Raw genomic sequence first — 16,529 nt, 5'->3', positions numbered from 1 at the left:
GGCATAAGATTCTACCGGTATTGACCTCCCAGGAGAATCCTCCTAGGTATGCAGTCGCTATCGCTTTTGAAATATTTTTACAGAAACCATGTCCCAATTAAAGTTTCTGTATTTGTGTAAGCCTAATAACAACAACACAATGATGCACATGTTATCGAGGTAGTGAATCACTTGAAAATTATCCTTATCAATCCTGAAAGTGTTGTTGTTTATCTCGTGCTTTAAGTATTCAATAACGACTTAATAGATTAACGTATTACCCTTTACATAGAAAAATAGTTTATCTAATAATATCTGTCTAAGATCCTGCAAAGCGACAACTGCGGCTTTCCTCAGCTTCACCCAAAAGGTATCCTGTTTGGTTACTATTATACTACTGGTAGTTCCTCGTCCACTTACCCCACACCACCTCCTCCGTCCCTGTATGAGACCTCCCCACACCGTAAGGTTTATCCAGTAGCCCACCACTGGCTCCACCCATAACAAGCCAGCATTGTTATCAGCAGTAAACAGAACCGGGCACCGGCAGCTCCTGCACGACATGACGGCCAGCTAGTAAGAGACTTCACCGCCCATAACTGAACTACGTTGCGCCGTTTCGCCTGCTTGTTGGCTGGCCGAGTGCAAGCTCGCCCTGTACGGCTGTTTCGTCGACTTCACTATCCTTGGGGACTACTGGGATTTAAAAACGCCCAGCTCCCCGGAATTTGCTCCCAGCCCCAATGATGCCCTCATCCCCTTCCGAACTCAGCTTTCCCCTGCTTTGCTACCCCTAAAAACCTCGTTCATTCGCTTCTATTCTCGACGGCACGGTTGAACGTTACCCCTGTAGCTATAGCTCACTTTGAAAGCTCACTTACTCACTCTCACTGCGTTTTCCTTTAGCCTGCCTTGCTCTCACCTTTGAGTCGGTTCAATTCCAGAGCAGCTAAGCGGGCTCCGTTCGGGAGACAGCACCTGCTGTGAAACAAAGAGAGAAGGGTGAAAGGGGCAGTGGGGATGGACGGAGAAACGGCTCGCCTTGGGGAAGCAACCCCAACAGCACTGCGCAGTGGTCCTGTTAATGCTGCGCTAGAAGCGATTCGGTTGGGGTACGTTTAGAGGGATCTGGGGAGATCAGAGGGTTTGCGGAGCGTGGGTTGTAGGCAACGCCGAAAACGAGGCGAAGGCAACTGGTCGTGGCTGCTCATGTCGCTGATAGCAACAGAGAGCCCAGCGGGGCGAGAGAAGCGCAATAGTGTTACGAGCCCGCAGGGAGGAAGTGTGTGCATGTCTGTGCCAGTCCGCCGCTATCTCCGTCGGACTGTTGGGTGTCTGGATCTGTCTAATGCTGGATGTGCTGCTGTTGGTACCACCACTGTGACCAAGCAGCCAGCCATGGGACGGGAATTGTTCTGATCTCCATTCCGTTTCGCTAGCACGCGGCTATTGCATGGCTTAAAGGTAGAAGCCGGAGGGGGGCAAAACATGGTATGGGCGAGCGGGCGCTCAGGCAGGCGAGCAAGACCAAGGGCGACCGGCTGTTCAGGGGGCTCCTCCTGTGAAAAAGAGGACGACGAACGGTTATGAGGAAAGCACATAACATTGCACTTAGACAGCAAGCGTCAAACGTCGCCACCCTGAGGCGGAGCAGCCACCCAGCCAACATCATCATGTAGACTTCTTGTAGAAGGTTAGGCTTTGTGAAGGAAGCTAGCCGCATTGGCAAAGTTCGTCGAAGGGAAGTCTCCTAACAGCCCTTTTATCGTGTCCGGCGCACTCCCAGCCAGTGAACAAGCCGAGTTAGAGCAGGATAGGACGAAAGAGGTCCATGTCAAACGACGTCCACTTACTGCTGTTGCTCTAGTAGGTTGAATTGTCAGGAACAACGTGGGACGCATAGAGTAAGGTCGATCAGACCCAAAGGCATATGAAGAATCGACGAGTATATGCGCCAGATTTTCATACAAATGTTTGCTACAGAGGAAAGGCGGTACGGCAACGAAAACATATTTAGGAGTTAATTTAGTTATAAAAGATGCGGGTTATCTGCGTGGGTAGGATATATCATATGTAAACAAGCAAGTAAGAAGAGTACCGATGACTTCTGTCTTACGACGATCTTGAGTAGTAGAAACGAATGCAATAGATAAGCTATATTTTACCATAGAGCTTATCGACCTTCTACAACTAAACAATCAAAACAGTACTCAAACATTTGTTGCTCACGTACCTGTGAGTGATGACTATTGCTTTTACAATGATCGAAATGTCTCGGCATAGACGTCGCCTCTCAATGCAATCAAGCCAATGTAAATAAGACACTTTCGTTGGTCTGGGCGTTTTTAGGTGTTGTCTCTTCTTTGATATTATGTAAACCTTCTACCGAGCAAATGATATAGAGCTCGGAGTTACAGCCTGACAATGTTGGCTTCGCAACTCGAGAAGTTCCCATAGTACCGACACTCTATAAAGGACTTACTGCTCCTCAAGTAGCACTTATTTGACAGCGTATTCCAGGAAAATGGCGATATGCAGGTTTTAATTACAGCTGTAACTTGGACAGTTTAAAAGCTCACTAATCATCAAACGCAATATCTCACACTTTTAAGGTCATCTGCCGTTCATATATAAACATCACCGAACAGAAAAAAATCATTAGTATTTATAGACTTGGAGTTACTGAGGGAGATCATTTTTCCTTTGTATTTTCTTGAGTGATATGCTCGACTTTGCTTAATCTAATGGGGCCACGTTGTTGAAACGAATATATGAGTACTGTTATTTTAGAATCCAGCGTACGCCCTTAGAAGGGTACGCCCTCTAATAAGTGATCAGCCTTTATGTCCATCATTATGATTACACTATGTTAATACAGTAAAGTTAAGCAGGCCACATTTTCTTCTGTTCTCTGCTGCCTTTAGTAGCGTTGGCCGCCAGCAGTCGAGTGGAACTGACCATCCCCTCGTATAGTAGCGGTGGTCTATCCGTATAGAGGTGTTGACAAAAATCATTCAACTACTAATCGAGTTAAGTGCTGTTACTCTACTTTATCCGATTGATGAGTCCAATGTCCGAATACGATGTAATAAACTGAAATTATATATTGGAAGTACATAGTTGATTACGGTCATCGGAGATACGCGAAGTTAGACTGAAACGAACGCTGTGTTTGTGAACCAGCCCCTTTATTTTGATTCTGGCTTTTGGCTTACTTCGTCGATGATAATCATAAAAAGGAGATTACGCGGAACAAAATACCAATGGGGTTCTAGAGGCAAAAAGTTTTCTACAAACCTTTCGTTCCCTAATATTGAATGCGGCGTTATGTTACAAAACAATATCTTCTTATCGTCAAAGCTGTCGAACACAGCGACTGTGTTCGGAACTTTGTGCTTTCGGGCATACCGCCGAATCTCCTAACTAATGCTCGGCTGCCATATTGATTAGGCATAGATTAAGGAGGTTGCCTATGTACCAAAACGAAGATAAACAGCTCTACTTAAAGTCGATATTTAATTGCATGCATTGTTCATTTTTCTATATATCTCGTATCAATATTATTGTGACTTATATTGTTTATGACGTCTACCCGAGAAACACGCTATCGGCTACGAACATGCGCTCCGCCGAAGACTCAGAAGCTTAAATGTCGGTTCTATGAGCATTTATCGATGCAGCTTTGCTCAATCTACAGGGTAAACCATAATACACCATTGCGACCGTCACTCAAGTAGCTGCTAATATTTGTGGACGTAAATCGTTGGACGCCTACGAAAACTTCCGGGAAGTGAATGTTCTATGCAGATACTCTTCCTCCAGACGATTGCCAGAGTTTCATTTAAAATCGGTACCGGTAGGCAAATAACTTGCCTTCGGCATAAAAAGTTGATAGAGGCTTATACAGTTGTTCGAATGGTGAAAATGCAAAGGTGCTTGTACGTTTGCCAGCCTGCATTTACAATAATATTGTACATCAATAACCGGCAGGCTCGAATTGTTAGCCGACTCAGCGCTCTTTCTCTCCCTATATATACATGGGCATTTTCCGACATCAGAGTTTTCCTTAGAGATCCGGATCAAAGCGGAAATGGGCCATTGCTCGAGCGGAAACAAGCTGCTTCAGCAAGGCAGTTTCATTGAGCCCGCAGTCATTCTACTTACTATATCGCGTCGCTACTTTTCTTTATCGTTCAGGCCATAGCACTGGCCTGGTACCCGTTGGCCAGAAGCCACCTGCAGCTCTTTTGAAAATGAAGACGTCGTCGTCGTGCGTTCGAACAAACGATAGCACCTCGGCTGATGCTCTACCGGCCGCTTCGACGCTTTTGTGCCAATCCCTATAGAGCGTGTAATGGATACGTCGTGTTATTATCTGTCGAGAAAACAATGTGGAAGTTCGTGACAGAAAGTAGATGGTATATACCGTCCAATTTAGACTGGCGATAGCAGGAAATGGTTCAGAATAGCTGGAGTCAACAGAAACAAATTACGAAAACTAGACAAGCCGTCGGCGTTTTTATAGTTTCAACTAGAAATGAGCCCATGATGATTTACGTAAGTGTCAATCGATACAAAACATATGTCTATCACAGGTCTGTCAGGATTTATGTACTTGTTGGCTTATTGGTAAAAGATAAACAAGTGTACACGTGAAATAGAACTAAAAGAAGGTGTACTCACTAATTTTTTCGGCACAGTTTCTTCATGAGTAAATTGAAATTATTAGGTTTATTTTGCATGTCTTCTAGCAGTTAGGGGGCTAGTAGTTAGGCAGTGTGTATGCCACTAAAATGTGTCATCTCATCAATAATTACATTAAAATCACCATGAGTTACACTCTGATGTTTTGTTGCGAGCATGTGATATAGCGCACGCCAAATGGCGTACATATTGACGTGTTTTTTTCAAGTTCGTTTCCTTCATATTCCTGGACCTTTTTTTTTGTAAGTAAGGTTAAGATGGAGCCCCGTTTTTCCGATACAACACTCACCTGGACAGCTCAAACAATAACAATTTTACAGTTTTATCTTAGCCTGCTTATTTATTACCCATACGTTGCTTATGATTTTTTTATACACTTGTTATGTGTCCGTCTATGAAACGAGTTATACGATATTCATCAGCTATTTCTGACCTATTTCGCTGCGTCACCTTAATACGAATGCATATGAATATACACATATGCACAACCACCCTCCAAACAACCATCGTAGACGCTGCAAAGAGTATATATACATGGGTTAGGTAGTGCGTCGCGCATCGATATTCAGAGACATTTCGTCTTCACATGGTCTTTCCAACGCTGATGGACGCTGTTACCCCTTATTCACACCAATGCCCCCCCCCCCCCGTCTCTCCATCAATCCTTCCCCGTTTCAAGCTGGAATCATGTTCGGCATTAATGTCTCACTTTGTGTTATCCCGCTCATTCAACGGTGGAGGCGGACGGCAACCAGCGTATACCAACATTCACCATCGCCATGAACATTGCCCCCTTCCGACCACCAGCGACGTTAGGAAATATTGGCGCAGCAACGAATTGCACCAATAGCAGCACTAGTAGTAATGTCTCGATGTATGGGGCGTATAGCGGTCGCTTGCTTGGCCGCATCACGGTAGGACCGTAGATGCGCTTGTCGCTGGGAGCCCTCTTTAAGCTCAATCCTCTGCGTTCGTCCAACTACCCCTTTATCCCATATTCCTTACTGTCTTCCCGATGGTCGCGGAAGACAGCTCGACTGAACGGATCTAGTCGAAACCTCCAGGCAAAACCAAACTGACGCACACAGCAGCGCACTCACACGGGCAGATGTACAAGTCACGTGGGGATGGATACATACGGACGAAGAAAAACGATGTATTGCCGCGGCTGTTTGTAAAGGCTGTTACAGGGAGGTTGGGAGGGCTGACGGTAAGGAGTGAAACGGATCGGGATGTAGAGACGGCAGCAACACCAGCATCTTCTGCACGTTGTCCATAAGTCTATGTGTTTGTCTGCTGGCTTGCCCATCGATATGCGGATAGGCAGTCAGGCGGCTGGCTGAGACTGTACAGAGGCGCGGCGGGCGGATTTTTTTATTGCACAGGGGAAACGGGATGCGGAGAGAGGAAAGGAAGAAGAAGGAAGAAAACGTCCAAGGAAAAGGCCAGGATTGGTATGGCCAGCGCAAAATGTAGCGGAAAACATTGCAGAATCATGGAAAAATATATACAGATAGACAGGCGTACAGTTACACAGACGTACGTTGACACACATCGGCCATTTGCCTTTTCCTCTTCGGGTCGCGTTCGATTGCGGCTGTTGCCGAAATGCCATTGACGTTGGCCGGCAGGGTGGTGTAGAAGATCTACTTTATGTTACGATGTAGTCGCGCGTAGCCAAAAAAGAGACGTGGAAAACAGCCGTCTTTATGTTTTTGATGCTTCAATGGACGGGTGCATGCTATCGTGCCTTATATAGACCTGCGTATGTATTGCGTTGAAGCGGCCTTTTTGGTAGGGAAACACCTGCGGGTTCGTTACAGGCGAACATCGTTCGTATCGATCCATTTGTACATACAAACGAGCAGTGGAAATTTCGCCATTTAGAAAGAACGCCCGCGAGCGTTATCGAAAGGAGTGGCGGAAACGTGCAGACATATAGGCGCATAAATGGGCATGATACGTGAAAAAACCGGTTCACCCAGATTTGAAACACTATCCTTGCCAAACTCTTCTGCGTATAAGTGTGTTAACTTCTGTTACAGCGCAATGATTCTGAACCATCTAAGCATTGTGTAGGACTTAACTAGTTTGAGTGTAGCATAAAAAATAGGTTCTATTTATTCGTACATGGTCATTCTTTATGGGCTCGACCTTAACGGACATATTATGGAACTATATCGGAGCGTTGTACGATGTCAACTATTTCCTGAAACATGCATCCATTATCCACTATCAATCCGATAAGGACTCGGTCCAGTTGCCCGTTTGCGAATGTGAGACATTGTATCCTTCAGCCTCTTGCTCTCAGGTGACTATTTAGGTTAGATCGACTCGATCTAAAACCTCCTATATGATAGTCTTACTTTGAATTGTTTAATCGATTATATATAGATACAAGTGCATGCAATTTTGTTGCGATAATTATTACACCACTGAACTACCGCTGTCCATGTTATTGTCATGTCTACAGATAGAAACAGTGATAACTTCTACTCTGGTTAAGCACGAACTTGTGATTGGGTGCTTTCTGAATGCGTCCTGACTTCTATCTACAGCCTGCCCCGAATAGTGACGATAAATAGCAAAAAAATCTGTACCGAAACAGGAGTACAAAGTCATAGTACAACCTATAATCAATCGTGCAGTTAGGTCGCCGGGTAGATATTATTACACAGTAACTACGATAGGACCTTTCGCGTGGCCTTTGTTGCTTGTTGTGCATCGCTGCTGTCGGTTTGTCTGCTGCTGCTCGTATAAATGTTGCTGATGTTGATGTGATCAGTACGTGTCTAGAACTACGAATAAAAGGAAAGTTTGCTGTTGAAGTTACTATCAAAAGCGGAACCGGTAGTGGCAGTGCTGACATAGTGACGAGTACCTTTTTATACAACAAGCTACTGCTGTAGAATGGATAAGGGCTACAGTAACGTCTGAAATAACTGAGCGCCAATGGCGATGCTAGCAGCAGCAGCAGCAGCAGCAACAGCCGTAGCATTCAGAGGTAAAGTACTGGTTTTGGCCCTTCGGAAGGTCCTTGCTAACTCACCACGTGATCTAGTCGTCAACGGTGCCGCCAGTCGGTTAGCCGACTCACCTTTCACCTGGGCATAAATAGCCCCGTGGGCTTTGTCACGTTTGCACAGAGTTTGCAGCAGCGAAGGTACGACAATGCGTGCCCAGCCAGTTCAACTGCTCACCGAGATGAGCAGCTTTACTGGATGTGTGTGGATGACGGCGCAACCGCCATCGCCGGGAGCGCTCCCCAGCGAAACTAGGTTTTTTCTTCCCTTTAGCTATTCTCCACTCTGATTTCTGCCACACTCAATGTTTGCGTCGCGACCCTCTTTGATTATTCCATCTTCTTTGTTGCCAAGGCTCATAATGAACAGGCTTGCTAATGAAGTAATTCATGGACATCACTAGCCATGGCGTTACGATGGCGACGATGAAAGTCGATCGACTTGCATCGACAGCGAGACCTAACTCCACCTTTTGCGGTCTTTTCTTTCCCGAGGTTTTTCTGCCTCCTAATTTCTGCCTCCTGCAATGAATACACGTGTTTAAAATGTAATCGCTTGTAAAGGTAGTCGCTGCGACTGCGTCAGAAGCTTTTCCATTGCAAAAACCCGGTAACACTTTTGGAAGGAAAGCAGACTTTCTGCACCCATAGAACTCAACATTTATGGGGCACCAGTAGATGTAATAGGGCTACAAGACTTACCCCCGAAGGATGGGTGGTCAACAGTGTATACAAATGGAGTTTCAGAATTCCATTGGCCAGCATCTTAAGTCAAATGTCTCGAATTGGCGGCTTTGATCAAGGGACGTAGCAGTGATTCTTTGGGTTGAACGATAAAAAGATACTGTATAATAGATAATCGGTAAAGGTGAACGCGTATGCGCAAATCATGTATTATTGGAAAAATTAGAAACTCAAGAAAAGGTGGATTTGCTAATACGGAAAACAAGGAAGTTACAGTGGAAAGAGCTTTCAGAACTCGGCGTAATATAATAATAATTAAAAAAAAAAAAAAAAAAAAGAAAAAAACATCGATATGGTAAAGGTTACGAATGATTTCTTTCCCTTTCTGAATTTGAAATCGTCATGAAGACAGTGATTAACATTTAGTCATTGCCATTTAATCACTATATCTTCGGTCACTGGTTAGGGTATGGGTCCATAATATTAATGAATATAATTGATAGATGGAAAAAGCTACACTTAGAGATATCGTCTTATTTTTAATGCTACCGTATGATAATTAATAATCGTATAGTTTTTTTTTTCCATGGAACAGGGTTCTCATTGATGTTTTCTAATTTATACATCAAATACTTAGTACAAGTATTTGCTTGAGAGATGCCATAGATTCACAATGCATCATTTCACGTTTGTTACGTCTTTTCTTTTCATTTAATAACTTTAGATATTTTTCCAGTATGTATAGGCTGCTTAAGTTACATGATAGTGATAGGGATAATTTACCTAGAAATATCTGTACTCAAAGCACACAATGGCTAGAAGCTGGCCCCATTCCAATGATTCTTTGTAGTTAGTTATGTTCTTGAGCGTTACGGCACGGAAGCTGTGCGCCACAGAATGCTGAAACTAACCGTCCTTTCAAAACTGAATCATATTGGAATCAGTATTGTTTTTCAGCGATGTAACTTTTGAGTGCTCAAAAATATTGAATGTCAGATTTTCCATGGTTCAAAAGCGATTGTTACGATCAGTCACCCAACGACATAAAATAGATTTAACCTTGAGGTAATTGAGATTTACTTTTTGAAGCTAAATGAGATTTTCTAATCCGACGAGCATGGACGAAGGCTGAATCGTAAGTTGGCTACCTTCCTCATAACGTATAATGTTTAAAAATAAAATAATAATTGATACAAGCTTGTGTTGAAGCAGAAAATTGTCCGCATGATAGGAGACGGATGTATTTCATAGTTGGAAAATCCAGGATTTGTCTGAAATTTCGTAATATAATGCGGACATGATTTTATAGATTCACTTAGAGGTTTGGTGATAAAATAAATTTCAGAAAGCCCCAAAGGAAAATTCGAACACTAGTGACTACAGTTTGTATCGTATAGAAATTCTGCAGTTGCTTTACTGCATCATTTAATAATAATATTGAGATGCTATATATAACGTACTCCACGTCAATGAATGAACATCCAACACGCTTCCCGATGTAACGGTATGAACTGTATCCGTTCATGTACAATGTTTATCAATTTTTTTATTAGGGTAATTCAGGCAGAAATGTTACCATTCTCCAGAGACGTATCAGAGTTTAGAAGGCATATCGTTAACATTAACAGGTCCCACTAACTATCCAGTTTGTCAAGGTGTCGCGTTTCGGTCTCCCAGACAACAACCGCTAGTTCTGATTTTTCTCTAGTCATCGTGGCAAAATAAGGAGACGACATTCTATCTATCACGAGTCGAGAGAAACTAAAAATTAAGCATCCCTCTGATTGCATCTGTTGTGTTTCGACATCCATCCCTTCGTATTTCCGTTATCTGACGGATCTACACTGCTACTGATGTAGCAACATCAAATTCTCCTCATAATGATTTCTACAGTATCAGCCCGACTCATCTTAATTATTGCACGTATAGTACTAGTTATTCATACATGAAGTATTTTCCATGAGATCAATATTACCTTCATCGAACAGTCCACGAGATATCACTAATTGTTAAGCCATCATCGAGTAAAGAAATAAATGGCAACATGGAGCTATGCTAAGGAGTTTTTTAACGACATAACGTAGACTTTCAGAATCAGTGGTATCTAACCCTTATATATATATATATATATAGGCCCTTATAAGCGAACCCAACGGGCTTTGAAGTCGAATAAATTTTGAATCACGCGGCGCTGGCTGGCGAAACTTTACTTCTCTTATGAGTAAAAGTTGAGTTTACTCCAGTAAAAATGCGTCTGCAGAAAACGGTTTCTTAGTCTTGAAAATTAAAGCTCTGCGGGAGTTCATCGAAGACTGGTGAAGATATTAGACAAAAAAAAAACCTTAAGCAGAGGCACAACGAAGTGAAGGGTGCAAGCGTTTCGAGAACGAAAACTAGAATATTGGAGACTAGCGAGGAGTTGACTACATGCTGGAACCCGATGGACAAGAACGCATTTCCGCAATGTAGGAAACCTTCGGAGAAAATAGGGCTTGGAATCTGAGGGTTCGGTAGGTCAAAACTAGCATTTCATATGTCACGTATCACACAATTACAACCAAAATACTGAAAGTGCTAAATCTTAGCATGTATTCCGCGTTGCGGGGCACTAGTTAACAAAAAACCGTCTCGAGTCCACAGTCACGATATAATGTATGGTTCAATCTTCGTCACCAAATATACAATGATCATTACAGACCATCTAGTTCAAAGGTTATTTAATTGCAAGGTCCGTTATGTTATTTAATCAAAGTCATTTAATTGCAACTGCCTAAAACTTCAAAACTCGAGCCCAAACCCTGAAAGAGTGAAAACAACGAATTTCTTCCAGTAGGGACCATGAAACGTTGATATCTATTTCACCGGTAAAAATTGAAATTTATATTCAAAAATTACCAAAAAAAGTGAAAACTTTAGATCCTCTCGCTGGAGTTTTTTTAGTTTAAAAAAATGCTTATAGATTTTCTATTTTGGCCGGAAGCCTAGAGGAATTTTCGTAAAACAAGACCTTATTTTTTATTTGATAACCAATAAGACTACTACTATTTTTTACTAGTACTATTTTTTGAACAACCGATTTTTTGGCAAAATTTGAAAATTATCTAATTTGTAGCTAGATTGTTTTTTGATCTCTTAATAAGCATTTGAAATAGTGGTCGCAAGTTATATATTGACGGAGTTATATATTTACAAAACCTCTTCTGGACTTAGATTTACTAAATGGGTTTTAAATAATGAGGCCTGTCGATTCAGAATAAATGGATCTTGTTCTGCCTGCTTTTTTCAACACGAGGGTTAGATATCAAAAAAGCCCGTTGCTTGATCATAAAGCTGGTCCAACTAAGCAAGCTTTGGCTTTTTCATTCGGATGAATAAAGACCCTTGTCTAGAGTCTAATTCATTCTGACTGGTCTGAATTTTTGTGAGTGAGAATCCTTTTCTCTAAAGCGGCATTTTCTAAACAGCTGATTTCTTTGTCTCAAAATTTCATTAGTTCCACTGCTGTTTGGATGGTATCAAGTGAAACGCGAAAATCCTAGCCCTACGTGGGTACTTTTGGGCTACGAGTCATAACGGGAAACTCCAAAGCAACTGCGTTTTAAAGCTGAATAGGCAAATCAGATTGATTTGTTACTACTAGTTATTTTTAATCAACTCACTTCAAACGGATACCACGGAACACAGTAAGCAATTCTATACGTCTGGGTCCCGTTCTAAATAGAGGCTATACTTATCATACGATCACACGCTGCACAATGTACAATGTGTTAAGTTTTCATTATATATATATATATTAATAATGAAAGCTTGCCCTAAGCAGTCTAGGGCCGAAATATTTGAAACTACAGATGAAACTATGGGGGATATTTACATCAAGCATTTTGCTATTTATGATTATGGCCTGGGTGAGCGCTACCAGCGCTTAAAGAGTTTGGAAATGAAAATATTGCTTACAGCTAGAAATCAATACGGCAGAAAACAAGTCTCTCATAAACTCAATCCAGGCCCGATAGGAAAACGTAATTTATTCTCGAGATTGTTTGCGCAACAAGAGAAATTGTCTCGAGTACACTATCGCTACCCACCGGCATGGATTGGTCTGTGTGACCCAGCAGAAATGAGCCAGGACAGGACAGGAGAGTAGCAGAAAAAGTAACTTTGGCGGCGATACCGAATTTACTAGGGCGTAAGGCGATGCTAATTTTTGCAGTGAAAGTCGGAGATTTTTATAATTACGACTTGCTAACTGAAAACGTAACGGGCAGTGTTGCTAGATTGGTTAGCTTAGATCGGAGAAACACAGTCAATCAATAGCTTTAGCCCCACATCTTTTAGAGTTAAAATCGAATTGAAATTTCTACGGTAATAGAAATTTCAGGCACACAGCCCTCGTAAAGAGCTGTTGTAGCTGGCTGTAGTGCGTAACAAGTAAAAGAGACGGTATACTATATATGTGCTACAGAGAGCGTAGTATACACACATATCTCATGGTCAGTTTATCGCTACTATTACGTTCGTTAGTACCCTATATACACCATTTACCTAGGACCGATAAGACCTTGTTGTATCATGTTTAATAAGTGACATCCATCGACCCACGTAAGACCCTTTCGTGTAAAAAAATAATCAGCCTAAATTCCTATCACAGTTTTGCCTATCCCAAAACTACATTTTTAATGTCAAACAATCAGCGTGACATTTTCGTGCTTTTATGGCTCTATTTTCAAATGCTTTCGTGTTTATATACTACATTTCTAAAGTCGTTTTCAAAAGAAATGTTCTTATAGAGCATTGTCGAAGAGAAAGTGGTATAACTCAAACGTTTTTTGATCCTGTTGATCAGAGCTAAACTAGAAGCAGAAAAGGCTTACTTAAGACTTGAAATCAGCTAAGGTTTCCAATATTATGCTACTGAAGTTTTTACAGGGGTCGTTCATGCTCTAAGTTCATGTGAATCGTTGAAAAGCATCTGCATAGCGCATCGTCGAGACTACAAAATGTGGCTTATAAATTCAAGTTTCTAAGTGATTTGGACACTGTGTTGTGTTAGTCAGCTTTAGGTAGTGATACGTATCAGACGATCATTTGAAACAAGCCACCCTAACAGTCCTTATCGTCATTACTTGTACAGCCGCGACTGAGGTTAGATCTCTCGCCTCGTTATCGGACTCAGAATCTCATAATGGTGGGCGAATATTAAAAAAAAAGTTCGATAAAGATAAAGTGCGGTTCGAAACGGCAGTTGCAATTATGGCAACTTAATTTTACGGAAGAGATGCGGTGTCCGGCAGTTAAAACGAACTTTAATTAACGTCCATTCGTGTCATGCTTTTAACGCATGCCAAAAGGTTGTATGTTGTTCAAAGTGAGGTCAATTACCTACGAGTTTGCCCAGCAATTAAACACAAATGTAGCGGATAGTCAGCATCGCCACCGACGTGCAGAGAACGATTTGATGATGGCATTTCCAGTGCAACACGATCAGCTTTTCCTGTAAAAACCCGAAAAGATGTCCTTTGCATGTGCAACAGGTTTTATTGAGGAAGCGGTCAAGGTTTCCCAGAACTTCAGTTAAGTCGTACAGTTTACGTTTTCAAATAGACGGTTCCGTTTACGCTAATGTACCATCTGAAGGCGATTGTGCCTAACGGGAAAAAAAACCGTTGCTAAAATGACATCACAGCAACGCCGAAATTTTGTTATGGTACTCAGCTTGGTGTCCGCATGTGGAAATAGAATTTGTTCGGCGCGTTTTGTGTTTCCTAAGGTGTACTTGGGGAAATATATGGTAATCGATGCAACTATGGGATGATCTGCAAAATTCTTCAAATGGATTAAAAAACAGCTATTTAAAGACCCTCCTAAGTATTTCACTGTGGCCATTCACTATTCGTTAGAAAAGCCATGTTTCTAATCATGGATAATCACGTCACTCATACAGATCTAAGTACGATCAAGTTGATATCCACATCGCTATGCTACTGCTTTGGCAAGTTACAATGCTTAGCCGTAACAGTCTGTGGGCCGTTCAGAACTCGACTTCGTGCAGCTCAACAGAACTCAGTATATACATACGATAAATGGATCACAATCTATGACGTATCTAACGTAAAAGAAATACGTACGAGAAATAATTTACGGCGCCAAATATTGTTGCCAGAGCTTTAGAGCACAGGTATCTTCCCGCCGAGGAAAAATATACACAGAAGATGCTTTTTTTCGCCCAGTGCCACAGGATTATAATCGGCCGGGGGTCGTTACGAAGTCATATCTTAGCAAAGAGGAGTTTAGCCTTGACAGTTGCCACCCTATTATACAAAAACAAAAGGCAAAGCCTCTGAAAATTATCTCTTGCTCTTACACGACAACTATCGTTCTTCAAACATGGCTTGTTTGTTTCGGCTGTATGACAAATCCACCTGCGATCAGTTATGCTGATTAAACGTGTCAGTTTTACATAAACAACTGATTTATGTATATATACTGTGCATTCTAGAATATTACTAGAGCAATTTTTTCGAAGGCAGGTCTAAGGAATTTGTTGTAGTAAAACGTTAACTGGTTCAAAAGGTATAGTTAGAACACAGCGCTGTGAAATGGTTGAAACGACTTTTTTTCTTCTAAGGCCAAGAACACAATTTGAAGTAGCGTATGTTTAATCTTATGCTGCCTCTGTAATTCTCAAGAATCGTTCGAATTACAGCTCAAATGAAAACTTCCATAATTATTACCCAGACTCTAGCTAATTAACGAAGAAGTCGTGGCTCAACCGTATAAATATAATAACGTTTCAATCATTTCCCTATTGTCTTTTTTTTTTTCGTTAGGTTTAAGAGTTCGCTTTAGGTTAGGTCGTTTGCCTAGAAATAGGTACCCGTTTCAACGGTAATAGGGCCGTTGACGATTTCCTTCAAAGCAATGTACATTTAATGACTCATTTACTTTTCTGCACGAAGACCTCATGACATTTGCCGGTTCTATTTCCCCGTGCTCGTACCAGCTCCCTTTAGTAAAACGCAAATGGAAACTACTCATTTATATTTTCATCTCTACATGCAAAGTAATAATACGACGTATTTAACTAAAGTACTTTTACTTCGATTCTGTCATAGTCTCAATTAAATGCCGCCATAAATTATGAAATAAAAATATATTTGTTGAACATTATTGTTAGTCCCAACGACTATATTAGGCACGAAATCACTTGCTTGGCCTGGTCCAAGTTTTTTCTGTCACATGAGAAAACATAAGTTGTTCAGTGATACGATATGGCGATGGTCTGACGTTAGCACGATGCCCTCTTTCGTAAGCTTTCCCTAGCTTCTATAAATTTCCATAAACTGTTTCCCTGGCTATTTAAGCTCAAACAAAGATCGCAAGCGGTACTTAGGTGTATAATGCACGTTACTTCCATATAAACTATGCAAATGGTCTAATGTATATACGCTCATGAAAAAGACGCGTAACATGCAGGACGTTCATCAGAGCGTTATGCAATCTTGCGGGACATCAAACGAAGTTCAACTGTTACCGAGGTAAAATTCCATTCAAGGTAAGTCAACTTCTGTCATTTATTATGTAAATATATATTCGTTGAACCTGAAATTTAAAAAAAATGAAAGGAAAAATATCAAAGATTTTCCTCAGAGAACTTCAGGTTTCATCTGATACCTTGAATAATTGGCCGGATTTACCCTATCCTGTGCTTTGAGATTAAATTTTCCTTTTTTTGTTTTTCAATAATTATTTGCAGGACAAAATATCACCCCACATGGCACGTAACTGTCGGAACTTGGTAGATAATCTTATATAGCTTCATAAAACTTCTAAACACTCTGCACTTGTATAGCTCACCATTTCAGAATCACATATTTATAGATAATTTATTATGGAAGCGGATCACTTTTCTTGTTAAAGGATATCCTAGAAACTGGAGAGGCATTCAACGAACATAACTGAAAAAAAAAATGAGCCTATAGGCTAGATAGGGGCCCCGATGATGAGTTTAATTTCAAACGTATTTTAATTAATTAATTTTTTTTCAACAGAACTTGCAGATATTGTGACACTATTTGTGATACTATCACTATTTATTATTTTGGTCGTGAGTTTCCGGCTATAATAACTGTTACAAACCCAT

Source organism: Varroa destructor, unplaced genomic scaffold (genome assembly GCF_002443255.2).
Source record: "Varroa destructor unplaced genomic scaffold, Vdes_3.0 BEIS01000001.1, whole genome shotgun sequence".
Taxonomy (NCBI): domain Eukaryota; kingdom Metazoa; phylum Arthropoda; class Arachnida; order Mesostigmata; family Varroidae; genus Varroa; species Varroa destructor.
The sequence above is the reverse complement of the archived record's forward strand: the minus strand, read 5'-3'. Positions refer to the sequence as shown.